This window comes from Idiotropiscis lumnitzeri, chromosome 3, assembly GCF_059441095.1.
Source record: "Idiotropiscis lumnitzeri isolate Australia: NSW breed Sydney's pygmy pipehorse chromosome 3, RoL_Ilum_1.0, whole genome shotgun sequence".
NCBI lineage: Eukaryota > Metazoa > Chordata > Actinopteri > Syngnathiformes > Syngnathidae > Idiotropiscis > Idiotropiscis lumnitzeri.
The window spans coordinates 3,793,895-3,799,894 of record NC_142393.1 but is presented as its reverse complement, the minus strand read 5'-3'; the positions used below and the strand labels follow the sequence as shown (position 1 = coordinate 3,799,894).

The 6,000-nt window shown below is 44.0% G+C and overlaps 1 protein-coding gene across 2 annotated transcripts in view; it reads left to right on the top strand.

Moving 5' to 3' along the window:
* Positions 1–5,705: 5,705 nt before the first annotated feature.
* tns1a (tensin 1a) overlaps positions 5,706–6,000 on the top strand; it is a 50,253-nt gene continuing 49,958 nt past the window's right edge. The window contains exon 1 of one of the 2 annotated variants that reach the window (XM_088290289.1): positions 5,706–5,807. The gene's annotated coding sequence lies outside the window, so the exon portion shown is untranslated. Of the gene's footprint in view, positions 5,872–6,000 lie in introns of both variants that reach the window. The other variant, XM_088290288.1, reaches the window with a different exon arrangement.

The window sequence follows — 6,000 nt, the reverse complement described above, 5'->3', positions numbered from 1 at the left end:
ATACGTCCTGTCCATGCGCATGCTGAATGACGGCTTGATGAAAACGTCTTTAATCGTTTCTTAGCAAAGCACTCAATAGTGAACGTGATCTTCTGTCAACATTGATTCACTGTGGCGTTTCCCGTTTTTGAGTTCCATCCATCCATTATCTGAGCTGTTTCTCCTCACGAAGGTCGCGGGGGTGCTGGAGCCTATCCCAGCTCACACTCATACCTAGGGGCAATTTAGAGTGTCCGATCAACCTGCCATGCATGTTTTTGGAATGTGGGTGGAAACCGGAGTACCCGGAGAAAAGCCACGCAGGCACGGAGAGAACATGCAAACTCCACACAGGGAGGCCATCGTGCTAATCAGTCGCCCACTTTGCCGCTCATGAAAAATATTTTGCATTCCCGTCGTGATCTTGCGAAGAGCACATTGGCCCTGTCTCATATACGAGTCCTGACTGAGCGTTTCAGATCAGCCGGATGGAGGCTCGCTGTCACGTTTGCCTCCAAGTGCGGCATCGCTTCACATCCAAGTCCAAGGCTGTGATTGGTGATGAATACATACAGTATAATTAGTCGGGGGAGATCATTCGATTGATTCCTCGGCCCACTTAGGGAATGAGGGCTGTGCAGATTTCTGAGCACATCAGACAGAATGAGGTGATTAATTCCCCGATAGAGATATATAACTCACCATTGTCTCCGAACCACTCAAAGCCGAAATGCATCGGCGTGCTGTGTTGTTTGGCTCTCAATTGTAGGCGGCAGCCTTTCCTGCATGATCGGCTTTAACCTTGAGACGTCTCCCCCCGGCGCTGGTGTGTTTGTCGACCACAAGGGGGTCTTTAACCTACATAGGTAGCAACATTAGCGGAGCTAAAAGCATGCCACAAACTCCACTGGAGAACAGCCAAGTCAGCAGCGGGATGCAAGCTAGCAGTCATGTCGGACGCGCGGGGAGGCGGGAAAGCGGAACTTCGGGCAGCCGTTCGTTCCAGGCTCACACACATTTTCCTGCTGCTGCCTCGAAGGACTTCTTTTTATTTTCACGCATCCTGAATTGTCCAGTGACATTGACGATGACCTTGACAGACTTAAGTTTCAGTCATTGCATGTCGATGTTCACCTCACATTTATTTACTATTAGGAAATCCAGTGCCGTGTCTCTGCCTCCTTTTGGCAGCAAAAGCGGCAGCATGTGAAAGATTTAAAGGTGTGGAGTTAAGTTGGGGGGGTCGATTTTAATTTGGCCCAGCGCTGCGGCTGATTGTGGCGATAACTGTTGAGGCGCAGCACGTTGCTGTTGTCTGACTGATGCCGGTTGGAGCTTATCGGGGGCATGTACATCGCTGATTACCTGCAGCTTTCTGCGGATGCACCAAGATCAGCCATCCTTGTCTGGCTCATTGGAGCAAGACAGGAAAGGTGACAAAAGGACAAATGGGGGAATTATGATCATGGGGCCTTTGGGAGCACGAAAATCAGATTGCGATACAAATTCATCATTTGGGTGAAAATATGGCCGCTGATTGTGTCGCGATTCATTCGTGCAGACAGCAAGATTCCGTTCCTACTCGGCGATGATGTGAATGAGAGTGGGAATAGTTTTCTTTCTTTATATGGACCACCCCAATTAAGCTGTGTAGTTTACAGCAGGGTTGCCAAAATCAAATACACAATGGGCCGAAAAGAAAAATTTGAACAAAGCCGCGGGCCACCATTTCATATTCTAATCACAATATAAATGCAAATTTTTCGTTGAAATGTTTTATTATAAGTGGTTTTATTCATGCAATTCAATGTTTAGTTTTAAAAATTACTTTTATCATTTTGAATGTTACGATTATCATAAAAAAATGTAAAATAGGAAAATAGTCATTTGGTATAGCCTTGTGGGCCAAATATAATTACACTGCGGGACAAATTTGGCCCACGGGCCAGAGTTTGACACCTATAGCTTACGGTTTTCGTGAATTCAAACACAGTATGAAAAAAGAAGGAATGGATACAAAAAGTAAAAAACTGACTTTCACTCTTTGCTAACCTGCCTGAAATAACTTAATACTGTGTACTCCAATATCAAGACAAGTTACCACACGTGTAAAAATGTTCTAATAACATTTTGATAATAAATATGAGCTGGTCCGTCAGTCACATTTGACACCAAATTGCCTACATTTGACAAATTTTGCAAGACTGTACTTCACATCATTGCTCGAACACTTTTCTTACAATGTTGTAGCAGCTAACAAATGGGTGTCAAACTCTGGCCCGCGGGCTAAATCTGTCCCACAGAATAATTATATTTGGCCCGCGAGGCTATACCAAATGACTACTATACCATTTTAAATTCAAAATGATAATAGAATTTTAAAAAATAAATATTGTATTGAATTAATAAAATCACTTAAAAATTTTCCCAAAAAATCCGCATTTAATTGTTTTAAAAATGAAATGCTGGCCCGCGGCTTTGTTCAAGTTTTACTTTTGTGTATTTGAGTTTGACACAGCTGAGCAAACACTTTGACAGCGCAACAAAAAAAAATTGTTACATACAAAGATCCATCAACAGATTTAAAAAAAAAAAAAAAAAGAAAGAAAGAGGTGAATTACTCATGGTATTTCCCACAATGGTCCATACGCTCTTCTTCCCTCGGGTGTCCACAAAACGATAGGATGTCGCTGGAGCAGGTTAGGCGGGGAGGCCCGGCAGGATAAGTGAGTTTACCTTGGCAACCGGCCCTGGATGTGTCACCACTCATGGTCCTCCACTTTAAGTGCATCTCCGTCCCCTCACATAATTTGGCCCCCGCTAAAGACAAAGCTGTCACCTGGAGGTTTATCCCAGCAGAGACGAGCCATGGGGACGCTCCGGGCACGTCCTTCATCCTGACGCACACATCGCTTATATGACACAACAACATTTTCATCTTCGGCCTGAGATGCATGTGGATCACTCACATCCTTTCATTGAGTTAGTGATCAAAGCACATTCGGCGGCCGGCTAAGAGACAAAAAACATTGATGACGGTCACCTCTGGAGTCACCTCTGGCTCTGTGATGCTTTCACTCGGATCAGACGGGTGAAGACGTGATGTGGAAAGACGCTTTTGACACAAAAAAAAAGGTGTCACCACTGTTGGGAGTTGTTGCAGACGGAGGGCTGCAGAAGAAGTCGCAGCCGAGGGTGGAGAGAGGCTGAGAGAGAAGAGAAAAGGATGGGATGAAATTTCAAAAGGAGGGAATGAGAGGATGAGCGGGAGAGAAGTGGAAGACGGATGAGTCAGCACATTAGTGAATGATGAGGTGTGTGATGGGACCTAATCTGGTGTCTGCTCCATACAGTACACACTGTGTGCCCTGAATGCGAATGGGATGCTGGTGCAGGAATTGAGTGCTGTGTGGGCGCGTAGAAAAATGGTCGAGCTGTCACTCACATAGCGGGCCAATCCATAGTGAGAGAGCAGGAGGTCACTGGGCTTGCTTTATGTTCATAAACATTGTATTTATTTTTGTTCTCATTATTTGTTAACAAATGCTTACATGAAAAAAACTGATTTTGCATCGAGTTTTTTTTTTTTGAGCTAAAGTTAGGGATTATTTTTGCTATATTTTTTTTTTTACATTTTTTAACTAATTAATCGTGAAAAATTCCGTAATTAATTGTGATTAATCACATTTTTCCGCTACTATTTTTTTGTGAAGCTTTTAACAGGTATTTACTTTAATAATATCTTGTCATTAATGCAAAATCTCCAAATATGAAGTGTATTTTCAGTCAAAAACTGTTCTAATAGCTTTCTTTTTTTATTTCTTGAATACAATCTAAATGGAATTATCTTTACAGGAATTTTTCAATTCAATACAATTCTCAAAACTTATACAGTACATTTAGTTCTAAGCACCACACTCCAGGTTTGCAAGGCCCGGTGGCAACTTGAGCAGGGTGTTTTGTTCTGAGATGATGCGCTAACGATGTACAGATAATATGGTACAGTGTTTGAATTTGGCTTTTCAAGATATGCAAATTAATTTTTTAGTAAATACAACTGAGTTAACTGAGTTTAAATATTTAATCGCGTGGATTTGAAAAAAAAATATTGAGTTAATGCTTTCATTTTGACAGACCTAATATATATATATATATATATATATATATATATATATATATATATATGCCCAAATGTTACATTTATGTTATAAAATGTATCGCAAAATTCTCCTCCCACCATAATTGCATAATTAAAACGATGCATTAACAGATGATGAGAGCCAGCACTGTTTTTGAAACATTGAAAATTTTGGGCAAATGGAGGATGCGCTATTATGGTTTTGTTTGCTTTTTTATCCCCGCAGGCTTTCCACTCTCATTGATGGGCAGTGTGACAGGCCGGTCAATCGAAGTCAGCAGTGCTTATGCAAGTTGCTTATGCTTAATGAGGATGCTCAGCGCATTGCCAAGTAAGCAGAGAACACCCTGGTGATTTTGTCTCGGTAGATGTCCAGTATTCCGAGGGGCCGCTTTCATTCTGTTATTTATGAATCAAAGGACAGGACAAGACAGGACAGTCATAACGTCCTCATCACCTTTATCACCCTTTTATTTGCTGAAAAGTTTTGGGACATCCCGGGATTGCACCAACAGAGTGAAAAGCACATCTTGGTAAAATGAAGAATTGAGAGATCCCGTTCAACCAGTGAGTGATTGTTCAATTAATTACTATGTGGTGAAGGGCAGAACAGACATTATCTTATACTGCCTTCCCGTCGACAGTCCAAAGGCACATTTTTATTGCCACATTGATTCCGTATGGGCAACCATTTTGCCCCCAGCACCTTATGCCTCCTACGCATTTCGCATCTCCCCGTCGGCTCGATGTGGTCCTTCATGCACTTGTGTATCTGCCTTGCTCACTGCTTTGATGTGTTGTGATTGCGTTGGTGTGGTGGTGTCGCCGGCGGTGGTGCACAGGGTCGGGTTGGGAAAAAAAAAAAGGGGGGGGGGAGACGCGTTCTGCAGTGAAAATGTGCTCCTACTGAAGCGTAGAGAGACTGCAGCACCAGTGAACGAGCCTGTGCACCACCTGCAGTCCTCTGCGCGCGTCTGTGTTTGCGCGCTACTCAAAGTGTGTTTGTGTGTGTGAAAGAGAGAGAGCGAGCGAGAGAGAGGGGAGGATAATCAACCAAGACACAATGATTCAATATCTCTCCTCTCACTCCTTCTTTCCATTCAGCCCAATTCTGCTCACGCACCGCAATCATCTCGGAGTCTGCTTTGGTGTGCACGTTGCGCATACAGGCGCGCGCGTGTGCGTGTGTGTGTGCGCGCGTTTTGATCGCTGCTCTTTGCTGTCCAAGCACTCCCCCCCCCTGCATCTTTGTTTTGTCATTCCTCTCCCTCTCCTGATGTCCACCCATCTTGGCTCATCCATTCACTCTTGTGTCACTATTTGACGTGCACCCCCTTTCATGCACGTCATCTGTTCAGCTGCACTCTGCAACGCAAGCGACGCACTCTGTACACTTGTTTGCTTATCCCCTGCCTTCTCATTTGCCATCATTCCGCTTTCCCTTTTCGACCAATCCTTCGGTTCCCAATACATACACACTTTTTTTTTTTTTTTTTTGCTCCCATCCATCCCCTCCCCTTGCTGGCTGAGTAAGTGCTGCAGCATCACTGCATGTGTGTGTGTGTGTGTATGTGTGTGAGAAAGAGAGAGAGAGCAGCAGCGGCGTGTAACTGTGAGAGCGCAAAGCACCGGGAATCCTGAGCCTAGAGGGGAGCCGTGCGATGAGAGGGGGGCTCTTCAGCCTGTGGATGTATGTGCCAGGACAGCGTTTTTTTTCTTTTTCTTCTCTATGTTATTTTGTTCTTTTGCCAAAGGCGAGTGATGTGTGTGTGAGAGAGAAGACATTGAGTGCGAGGCATGCCTATGTCTGTGTGTAACAGTGCCGTCGATTAGTGGCGGACTATTCGCATTATGCAGCCGCCGATGCTCATGACACTTAGACT